Raw genomic sequence first — 12,437 nt, forward strand, 5'->3', positions numbered from 1 at the left:
AGAGGACATACAAAGAAACAAATTGTTATGTTTGGTGAAGAGCAACATTTTCTAGAATGAGACCTTAGCTACTGAAGTACAAACTCCAGCCTATCAGAATATGCTTTAGCAGATCTGCCTTCGGGGAGAAATACACAAACTAGAAATGTCCCTCTCAGAGCAATCTTTCTGTGTTTTTAAAGTGCTCTCACAAACAATCTGCTCACAAGAAGGAGCAGAACTTGCCTGCAGAGAAGTTGATGGAAAGGGCAAGGGTGGCACAGAGCTGCTCTGCCCACCAGGGAGAGCTCCACAAACAGCCAGGTAAATATACTGGCTTCTTTGCGTCAGGCAGATGCAGCCGGAACGTGGCATCCATACAGGCAAACTGAAAGGGCGTAAGGTTGTCTAGGGTGAGCACTGCATCAGTCCTCCAGGGAAATGCTACATTAATGATATTTCAGAATATGAAATTCATTAGGAGCATTCACCATTATGGAGATTACTATCATAATGCAATAGGTGTTTCATTGCACTGGGCAGAAACATCAGAGAGCAGTAATTCCACCTCTTGTTGCATCACAGTCACAGTTCATGCACAGAAGCTGCAGTAGATTCCAGAAAGAGCTATAAAACTGGAGTGACAAATCCAACAGCCATTAAACCATCAGTAAATAAGCTGAAATCTTTTTTGTTAACGCAAATTTTGGTAGTATAACATCAGTATATTACAAGGAAAACATTTTCCTTTAAGTCAACCCATCTTTATTATCAATTACACAGTTGCGTACAATGACTCTACATTCCCTGGAGCGTTTTGGGGATACATTCCTCCTCTACTGCGACCCTGAATGATGAGCAATTATTAATAACCCCGCGGATGATGCAGAATGTTATTCAATTGTAATAATAAAAGCCAGCAGCTCCCACCGGCAGCAAAAACGTCCTGTCTCTCCCGTAATATATTCTGACAGTTTTGCACACTGTATGGGTACATCAGGGTATTTTTAACCCCAGAAGAGAGGCAGTATCCAAGCAACACATGAGAATGGCACAACTTCCCTAGCGCCACACTCTCAGTCTTTGCTTTCTCCCTAAGATGTACTTGTATATTCCCACAGTTGTCCTGGCCAAAGCTAAAGGCTAAGGGCTGCCTGCATCCTGACAATGTGATAAATGGTAAGAAGTGTTGCCACTGGGCTAAGTGAAAGCAAGCAGTCACACCTGAACAACAGAAAACACACGGGAGGGTTCTTAGTGGTGGTTTTTCTGTTTTGTTTTTCTTCTTTAAGCTATTCAGAATTACATTTCCCGTTATCCAAGAGCAGGGTTCATGTTTTTATAACACACCCAACACACTCAGCACCAAAAGAGAAGACACGAGCACTATCCATCCACACTCATACACTGTTCCTGGCCAACACGCAAACTCTTACAGACATCTCTGGGACCTGACGCACATGAAATACTATCACATTTTTCCTTTTCCCGCATGACTGTACCTTGGAACCAGCAACTGCTCCACCACTGAGCACCAGAGGAAAAAGGCAGACTACAGAGAAAACACCAGCTTGCAGACAGCTGCAGATCTGTGAAACTCATTTGTATGATCCACACCGAGGCCAGTCACAGCTCTGAGCCACCCATGGCTTTTTGTGAGAGTGCAACTATGCAGAAGCAAAATATTTCTTAAGAACTGGAAAGTCACGGTGTCCGCCCCATGACCAGGAACAGACCTCAGATCTTTGATGAGATTTGGAGAGATTTGAGTATAACAATTCTAAATGACTTCGTAAAATATTTTTATTTACAAACGGACTCTTATTCTGGAAAAATACACAAAAGCCACATCTTAAGTTGGAGTATTAAGGCCTGAACAGTAGGCCTTGAACCAAAGTTGACCTCTAGATGAATCTCACAACCCAGCATTATTTACATCATCAGTATCCAATCATTAGTGAAATATGCATCTTGGACAACACATCTCATTAACAAAAGATATAGATTAGATAAAGCATTATGAGAACATATCAACCTTTCCTTGTTTAGAAGAAAGGCTTACTAGTCAGAGAGACTTTCTAGGATCCTCCTTGAGCCCTGGCCAGGCTTGAGATGGAATCCAAAAGGGAGAACAAAACTAGATGGTTCCACCTAATTGCCACATAAACTTGCTTATTCAACAATACAAAAGCTGGACTCTCTTGTAGTGAAGTTGGAGACCTCATCTATGAGTGGACACAGTGCATAGGACCTCCCATTTGCTGGGAAAGGCTCTCCAAATCCTCACTGTAACCTGAGCTACCCAGCGACTGCAGATCTGGATGATGGTAAAGTATTTGTGCAGCCGGTGATGCATCTTTCTTAATCACTATCACTCTCCTCATACAGCAATGGTTAGGTGCACTGCCTTGCCCTGTTTTTTCCTTGCTGAATAATTCCATTTATTATCTAATTGCTTTAAGCTTAGCTAAAGATAAATGCACTATTTAACTTGGTGTCTGTGACACTTGTGCTGACCTTGTCTGCTGGCAAAACATAAGTGCTTAAAGCAGAACCTAGGAGGTGCAGGCTCCAAAGGAACAAACGACAATAGCTTATAACCACATAGTTCAAGTGTAAAGGGAACTGTTTCCTGACAGCATTCACATGATTGTCTGACCTGCTACAAATTAGAATTCCTGCTGCTGCAGCTAAGAGTTTACCCAACCACCAGCTAAGAACTCTTATACATTAATCTAAGATCCTTTCCCGTTGCACAAAACAGATATCTTGAATAAGTATGTCCACAAAGAAAGCAAGCTGGGAAAACAACTACAAAAAAAGCAGCAACTTAAAAGTTTTTTTGGATCGCCAATATATCCCTTAGACCTCACACGAAATGAAAGATATGAAGCGGTCCAAACACGAATGCTGCTCTGGAAGTAATGTCCCTTATGCTATTATGTTGGCCAACAACATCAGAGGTGGATGTTGGTGGTATGGTAGTAGGGGTTGAACCTTCTCACCAACATTCCATTGCATTCCATTGTTGTCACATGCCAGACAGCAGCAGAAGGGCTATCTGAAAAACTGACATGGAAGTCTGACGTGGAAGTGTGGAAGAAGCAAAGGTACCTCACAGAATTCTTCCACCAGGAAAACATTGCATCCTTGGACATTCATTGATGCTTGCTGAACATTTATGAGTAGTGGATGTGAGCACATCCATATGAAACAGTGGGCAGTGCGTTTTAGCACTGGCAACAGCATCATGAAAGACAAGCCACATTCCAGATGGCTATGTACAGCTGTCACACCACAAAATGAAGAGCATCATGATCAGCTCATCTGTGTGAATCAGTGGATTATGATCAGGGAACCATGTAGGAAGCTGAGTATTGGCTTCAATGCAATGGAAACCATGGTGGCAAAGTCTGCACCAGGGGGGGTCTCATGAATGCTCACACAGGAATAGAAAGAAAATGTTATCCGAGTTTGTCAGGATCTAATGAATCAATACAAGGCTGAAAGTTACAGCTTCCTGGATTGCATCATTACTGGTGACTAACTGGAATCAAAACAGCAGTCCATGCAGTGGCAACCTGAATTTTCCATCAAGGTAAAAGATCAAGACACAGCCCACAGTGGGTGAAATGATGAATGCTGTCTTTTGGGATAAGAAAGGGGTGATCCTTCTGAATTTCCTGGAACTCTGACAAATCATCAACTCCGATTGCTACAACACGATACCAGATAAGCTGAAGGCTCAAACTGCTAGAGACAGGCCAGAAAAGACAACCTTTTTCTTGCAACACAATAATCCCTTTCCCATTTGAAGACCATGGAGCGCACTGCCTTGGCTGGACTGTCCTACCATATCCACCACATAGTCCAGCTTCGGCACTTTCTGACTTCCATCTGTTCAGGCCAATGAAAGATGGACTGTGCGGGCAATATTTTCCTAGCAACGATGCTGTCATAGCAGCTGTATAACAGTGGGCCACCTCCATTTGTGCAGATTTTTCTGAATGTGGCATGCAAGCTCTTGTTCATTGCTGGCTAATACACAAAGCTAATGTGACCATATTGGAAAATAAACACTCCATAGTTGAGAATTTGTTCCATCAAATGTTATTGAGTTCTTTGTAGATGTCAGTTTCCATAGAAATAAATAGGAGGCATTACTTTCAGAGTAACCTACAAAGATGGGTTTTCGTGCTTTTATATTGTTATCCAACCAGTTTACTTTTCTTCAATTAACGTATGACTTTATAGTTCCCCTGGGAACTAGAATCAATAAGTGCATCTGCCATGAAGAGGGAAAGATAGAGAACAAAACAAAAACTGGAGCTTATTCTAAGTGCTCTTTTTCCCTCCTCGCACTTCATGTTTTTTGTAGAGTCTTTCAACCAGACCACAAAATGAATGCAAGCATTCTTCCTAGGGATTCTCGCTGTCAGTAACCACATCAAAGTTTCAAGCGGCTCTCCACTGAACACACCCCAGGTTTTTGATGTTTCTCCAGCACTGGATGGTGGGTGTACGGGCAGAACTGAACTTGACATCTTATGAGGCCTAATAAGTGCTCAGCAGGGCAGAAAAATCCCTTCCCTGATCTCCTGTCCACAGGATTCTGTGGCCTCTCTTGCTGCCTTGTCTGCTGCAGACTGACACCCAGCTTGCTGCCCTCTGCATCCCCCCAGGGCCTTTCTGAAGAGATGCCCCTCCTGCCCAAGAGCACAGCATTGCTCTTGTACCTGCTGAGCCTCTCAGTTCTTCAAGTCCTACTATTGCTGCTCTGACTCATCCCCCTGTTCGGTAACTTATGCTTACAGCTGTGTCATTATTTACCCTTTATGTACAAGAGAAAAACAAGAGAAGATGCTGGAGAGAGCCTCAAAGAATACAAGCTTTCTTGAAAATGTTTAAATTGTTTGTGATGGAATTTAGGAAACATTTAGACAACATGAGGGAGGAAGCTCACCAGATCACTCTTGCTCTGTACTTTGCTAAGAAGTGGTGGGAAAAGCATTGGCAAAATTTGGAAACTGAGATACATGCACAAAAATCTTTCTGATCCACATAGGAACAAAACTAAAATAAGTGAAAACTACAAAAATATAATTCTTTTAAAACTCAGATTCAACAGCTTGTTTGCAAAGCAAAAACCTTTTCTTTCAAGTGCACATTCAAATGACTACAAAGCAAAAATTAAGCTCCAGCTCACTTGACAGGGAAGTCAGGTTTTCACTAGAACTCAGTGGCACTGCATGTTGCTGCAGTCAGCAAAACTGTAGCAAACCATCTCTGCTGGAAGAAATGCTCATAGCTCTGAATGAGTTTTATTCTCTTGAAATCCTGCGTTTTCATCAAGAAAGATTTTACTAAAATCTTTAAAAGACTAATATTAAAAGACTAATAAAACTAATGCTATTAAATTATCACTCAATAAAATCAATTGCAATCCTTGAGAATATTTAACTAGCTTGTGCTTTTATGGATTTCATCAAAAAGCAAAACCACTAATTAGCCCAGAAATAATCCCGCCAAGAAGGAAGGCAGAGGTCTCACCAGAGCAGAGGTTTCCCAATGAACGGTTTCAGTAAGTTGGCTTACCTCGAAAACTCCTTCTAAACAAACAGATCGCCTACTTGAGAACCTTTAAAAATACAGAATCAGCCTAAATAAATACCAGAGCAAAGTACTGAAAGCAACTGCCTGCATATTCCAGGTATTGAAAAAGCACCTGGAGGAAAGAGCAGCTTCCGACCAATATGACAGGAAACCACTCGGGAGAAGGTTTCCACATAACTCCAAACCTTATTTGGCTGCTGGTGATCATTATAAATAAGAGGTCCTAAAAATACACTCTTCCAAACAGCACGAACCGGGTTCTAAAAATGTACATATATCTAGAATTAAAAAAATAATGGCACCATCTTTATATTAAGCCATATGCCTCCCTCACTCACATGGCGTGTGAAGAATACTAAGAGTTTGACAGTATTAGGATCAGGTCAGCTAAGCAAAAAGTCATTGCATTTGCATTTATTTTACTTTTATAGTTTCTTAGCTCTCTCCTACTTTGCAAAGCCTTACAAGGTGGCCTTTCTGGGGACAGAGCAGCAGCTTGCTACTGCAGATGAGCACACACCTGAGCTAAGGAGAGAATGCACCCAATTAACAAAGGTGTGGGCTTGTTTTCATATTTAAACAGCTAATACAACACAAACAATTAATTTAGGGACTCAGTGAAGTATACAACAGGGAGAGTTAAAGATGGCTTCCTATATCTGGAAGCATAAATCTTGCTTTGCCCAACCATACATTTGCAATAAAACAAATATCCTACATCCAGCTGAAGACTCTTCTGTAAATTGTTCTCTAGCAGCACAAAGGACTATATTGCCTTAGAGCCTGACCTACTCTAGTTCAGAAACAGCAAGAATGCTTTTGGCCAGTTTTTTTTTTCCTCATAAAAACATCCTGAAACCCACGTGTATTTGCCTACTTCTCAATTTTTTTAAAATAAAGAGCAGACAAGATTTCATGTTTGCAAATGTTGTAACCATCGATAATTTCAGAACTTTTAAAAATGGCTTTAACCACAGCCAAAATCATAATGGATATACTGTACTACAGCATGCTGCTTTATTTATCTGCACTTGCTTCCAAACTTTTCTGCATTCAGCTATTCAAACACACATCTCACAAAGGATGGCAATGTTACAGCAAAAGCTTTAGGCACCAAATTCATCTCCCCCAAGCCCTTCCTTATCACAGCATCATAGAATGTTTGGGTTGGAAGGAACCTGTAAGATCATTTAGTTCCAGCCCCCTCTAGACAGGGGGACCTCTAGACACCTCCCTCTAGACCAGGTTGCTCAAAGCCCAGTCCAGTCTGGCCTTGAATGCTTCCAGGGAGGGGGTATTCACAACCTCACTGGGCAACCTGTTCCAGTGTCTCACCACTCTCACAGTGAGTTCTTGACTTAACTTTGGATTAACAAATCTACAATCTAACATTTTCCAGTCTTCTGGTCCAAATTCCCAGAAGGATGATGTTGAACTGAACTAGAACAGGAATTCCACAGTAAACAAACTGGCAAGCATCTGAACTCATGTGCCTGTTTCCTGCCTCCTTATGAATCTACCATTTACCATACTGTAAGAACAATAATTCTGTTAGTAAACTGCCAAGTATTTGTTTTCAATACAAATTACCCTGACATGTACCTTCACTATGTATAGATTTATTTCTCAAGACAATCTGGCTTTAAAATCTTGCCACATCCTACAGAAAAATCCCACTGTTAACAAAAATTGTACTTGCAAACAGTTCAAATGACTCAGTGCTAGTCTACTGTCATGAGCACTGTTATTTATTTTATACACTCTCTAATTACTGTTTTTTTCTGTCTCTCTTCAAAATACTAATTTTCAAATGGAAAAACTACTCAGTACTAAACCTAAGCCCAAAGTACATAAAATAGAAACCACAGTACCACAATATTACATTCAGGCTTGCGAAAGCTCATGAAAACATCCCAACTGTGATTAACAGCAGCCCATCACCCAAGTACAAACTGATCTATCGAACAGTTTAATTACTATTTTCCATTCCAAAAAAGGTAGCCATCTTTGCTTTGGAACTGGAAAGGTTTAAACTAAAGCAAATGGCTTCTGCTACTGCAACAGTAGTGCTAATCTCAACATTGGCACACCTCAGATATTTGCCTTTAGATCTAATTATATGCATGCACAGACATTATAAATAAAGTATGAGAGACTGTTTTGCTGTCACTACACATTGTGCGCACGCTGAAAATACGGGTTTCACAACATGGCATATCAGTTGGCAGGTATCAGCTTTTATTTGTCCCTAAGAACAACACCAAGCCTTAAACTCTTGCATTAGTTAAATTTTTTTAAACGAATCTATAAGCATCATCAGCTACACAGACTAGCAAAGAAGTCCCAGTCAGTGCTTAACTGTCTCCTGACTCCCAAAACTGAAGATGAGCAATGTTTTTTTTTAATCATTTTCTACTAACAAAAATGAAAAAAGAGTTTCATTCCATATTGCATTCTTAGAATAACCAGTCTTCTGATCTCAACGTGAAGTTTACATTACCCTCTCCTCTGAGAGCTGTAGAGCTCTCTGGATGAGTTTTACAAGCTCCAGGGCCAAAAGGAAACTGATGTGGGTTCACAGTCTCAGTATGTTATATTACATTAGATAACGTTATCTGATTTGGATTATGCAATATTTAAGTAAAACTCATAATTTGCTTTCTGTTTTACCTACACACAGAACAGATCTGTTAAACTAATTGCTCTGATGAGGCTGCCTGATGGAGAGATGCATCCCTCAGCATTCACACATTCCTTGCTGCAATTCTCAGGACAAACCCTTCCATTCCACTCTGTAGTAACTTCTGGGTAAGAAAAGAGAATCCACCTGAGGAACCCTTAAGAGCTGGAAGCTTTATCACAGCAGTGTTTTAGAAAACAAATGGAGGCACTTCACTGAGTTTCAGTCTTGAAATGCAGTTTTCAGTTTTCAATGGACACAGTCAGCTATGTTTTCATATAAGACCGGAAACTGAAAATCTTCCGTCTATTCATTAGCATCACCACAGGCTGCTCTCTTCAGCATATAGTTTAGCATTTCAGGCATGAAGAGGGCCAGTTTTTACTTGAAGGCACACTTCAATACAAATCAATACAAAATGACTTCATCAGAAACAGAAAAAAAAACTCCTACCTTTCACAAAAACAAACAAACAAACACCACAACCATTTGAACAAGAATTTGTTTTTCCTCATCTCTTCCACATGATAGGAAATTCGGTATGTGTTATGTAAACAACATTTCATAACAGATCTACTCTACAAACGTGCTGCAAGTAACATGAAATGTTTTTGTCCATCAGAACTGGAAATCATTTGCAGTATTCAGACAGACCTCTTTTATCTGGATCTATCACAGAACTGGAGTTCTGAAAGCACAGAGCCTATGAGTCTTGCTGCACTTCCAGTCATCAGTAGTGAATTTATGTCAGATGCAAGGCCTGGCTCTAACATGTAAGTGGGGCTTTGTCATTTCAACAGACCCTAAATTTCATGCTTTAAACAAACAACATATATAACCCATGCTTAAAAAAAAAAATAATAGAAAGAAGATTCTGTGTCTAAAGGCAAATGCACATCTACCTCTTTGGAACAGGCTCAATCATTACAAAAGGACCAAATAGTAACTACAAAAGAAACAGACAGAGAAAAGCTTTTGTTCTTCATTACTTGTTTCTATTTTAAGCTAAGCATAATAGGGGAAAAAAACCTTCAAACTAAACCTACACTTTCAAGTTGTCAGGGCTGCAGGAATGCCAATGAAATCAGTCTTCCTCACATACAATGTCTGTTTAAGGTGTCAAAATTTCATAAACAGTAGTATTTTTTAAAGAACACTGGAAGCAAATGGTTATATCAATAGCTGCATGTATTTACCTTTCCTTGTTGACTTAGTATGTTTCCTTCTCTGTTTCTGTCAAAGCAATCTCCAATGCAAGCTGGAAAACCTCTAGTCATTCACACTGTTATTTCTCCTTCCTCGTTCTTAGAGATCAACAAGAAGAAAAAAAGACCCTTAGATTAAAAATCCAGTCCAGTTCCAAACTGCTTGGTTAATGCCTCAAAATGTATCAAACTGATGATATCAGGGATCCTAGTGGGGACCAGACGCTCGCTTGATGCAATTAGCAAAAGAACATCTGACATGCTGTTCATACTAAGGAAGTAGGACTTCAGGACATCCTAATGGTTTCTAGGAAGTAGCATGAAAGAGGGGCAACTTCCCGACACAGCTATTAGAGGTGCTTTATTACTTGAGGGATTTTAAAATTCTCGCTGTCCTGCATTTATTACCCACAGGCCATCATATATAACAGGCCAACTTATTTTGAAAAATGAACTTATTTATTTTCGAATGCAACACAAAGCAGCGATCACTCATTAAAACTGAACATGTAACAGAGCCATATGCTACAGGCACAAGAAAATGTTGACAGCCAGCCTCAAAATTGACTACACATCAATTTTTAAGAAACAACAAGGCTGAACATACACAGCAATGTTTTAAGAATATACCACTATTGTCACAATCTGGAGATTAAGCTCAAGAAGAAAATGGGCATCATACAGTATGGTCAGAAATACCCACTGGTGTGGTGTGTTTTTTTTCCCTCACTGAATATGTTTATTTTTAAAAAGCAAAAAAAGCCTGAGTGAAAGAGAAAAGCAATTTAGTTAATGCTCAACCAGAGTGTCTGTCAATTTTCTAAAGGTAATTTCCAGTAAGTCTATTCTAAAGAAAGGATATTGAACTTCAAACTTTAATTAAACATTTTAGATTTTCCACTCTGCTTCCAGTTCTCAGGCATTAAACCATCCCACTCGCTTCTCCATTTAATTTTGAACAAAATACTAAGCGTTCCATATTTCAGAAATAACAGATCTAAACAAAAAAAGAAACCCAGACAAAAATTTGGCTGGTTTTAAAGAGCTCCACTTCCCAAATAAATTCTTCTGATGAAATATATAAATTTTTAAAGATAAATATTTTTGGAGGGAAAAAAAAAAAAAAAAAAGAGATTATTTGTTCCCTTGTCTTGACAACTTATCTGTTCTCAGTTGTTCAACTTTTACTGTTAATGGAGGAATAAAGGCCTATATTAAAGACTTGAATAACTTTACAGCTAATTCAGAAAGGCTTCCACAATGTCGCCATGTCTATCTTTTAAAGACATTCAAGAATAAACATCAAAGAGCAACCCACGCATGGAGGCATAAAACCAAAAATCTGCTTTCCTTACAGAGTCTAAACTATGATGGAAATGTGTAGCAGGGTTTATTATTTTATTTGTCTAATGCTTTAAGTCTTCCAGTATCCTCTATGGCAGCCAACATTTGCTACTAACAAGAAGGGAAACTATATTTCATTAGTTATCAAGTTTTTACTCTGAATTAATTCAAATTTTTTACCACATTTATTATTTTTTTTAAAGCCAACCAGAATAAACTAGTGCATGAATATTGGCAAAATCAAGGTAGGTCATCATTCCACTAAATAACAAACCTGATTTTATGGTATGAGATCAAACTGGCATCACCACAATCCAGACACAATTGCGCTTGTGTCCAAAAATTATCTTTTGTGGATCAAAGAATACTGAAGAACAAGCCCTTCTGGTGTTTTTTGCTTGTTTGCTTTTAAAGATCAACAAGTCTCACCTGTCCTCCTGCAGATGGCATGAAACTGACAGCAGGCATAAAACCAGTGGACACCACATTGGCACTTATAGCCACAACCACAATGGTAGCCGTGTTCATTTTCAGCGCACGACAAAACTATTTTCACAGTTCAGTCATTAATTTGTCAGCACCAGGCATGAAATTACAGTGTAATTTGAACCCACGATCATATCAGTTTAGCTTGCAGTATCAGATAAATTGATTTCTAAAGTATGTCATTCAAATCTATCTGATCTAAGTGACTGCAACATTAATTTCCAAATATTGCATTAGGCTGGTTTAAAGACATGGTGCAAAACCTAGCTGGTCTTCTCACATACACAAGAGTTTAATACCTTAAGATTAATAGATTAATTAAATTAGTGGAGATTAATAGATTAATTTGTTAGGATGAAATAAGGCTAGGCAAGTTTTTCATTGCCTAGCATAACCAAGCAACAAGGTCATCTGCATCCTCATAGAAAGAGCATAATTAAGAGATAAGACCTTTTTGTTATTTAATGTTCACGTTTTACATCTGCTTCTTTTGAAGAGAGGTAATCATCATCAAAGCAGTATAAGCCTTACTAGGTCTATCACAGTTGCTTAACTCAGCATTCAAAAACACACGTAAGGAAACAAGAGACCTCAAGCAGTGAACTCGAGAGAGGCTGCAGCAGATGCCTGATGTTACTAATGCATCAGTGGAGCAGGATACAAGAGAGAAAAAATACTGAAGGAAAGAAGATACAAAGTAAGAGAAATGAAGATGGAGCAGGGGAGGAGGGGAAGGGCAGCTGACAACTGGGGCTGCTGAACAGAGCTCATAAATAAAATATGACCCTTTATGCTGGATTTCTCCAGTCTGGTAGAGATTAAAAAAGTTGTGAGGAGAAAACCGGTCCTAACCAGGAGAAAGAGCCCCAGAATAGAGGCCCAGAATGCTTTGTTGTGTTAAAACCAAACACTAAGAACAAAATTCACCACAATAGAATTGGCTATTGCCAAAGAAATCTGCACAATTGAAGCTGCTGAACCAGACAAAAACCCAAGGAGCTGCAGGAGCAATTAGAGATGAACACGAAAGCACAGACTGGGTGACCAGTAGCGACTACAGCCTATGCCTATGGTAAAAAGGACCTGACAGATGACACCTAGGATACAGTACCTCATTCAGGCAAACAAAG

The 12,437-nt window shown here is 39.4% G+C and overlaps 1 protein-coding gene across 2 annotated transcripts in view; it reads right to left on the minus strand.

Annotated features, from left to right (window-relative positions):
• DTNBP1 (dystrobrevin binding protein 1) overlaps window positions 1-12,437 on the minus strand; it is a 66,611-nt gene that overhangs the window by 6,403 nt on the left and 47,771 nt on the right. The gene's annotated exons all lie outside the window — the stretch shown is intronic.

This window comes from Coturnix japonica, chromosome 2 (genome assembly GCF_054131305.1).
Source record: "Coturnix japonica strain WE chromosome 2, WE-NBRP24, whole genome shotgun sequence".
Lineage (NCBI taxonomy): Eukaryota > Metazoa > Chordata > Aves > Galliformes > Phasianidae > Coturnix > Coturnix japonica.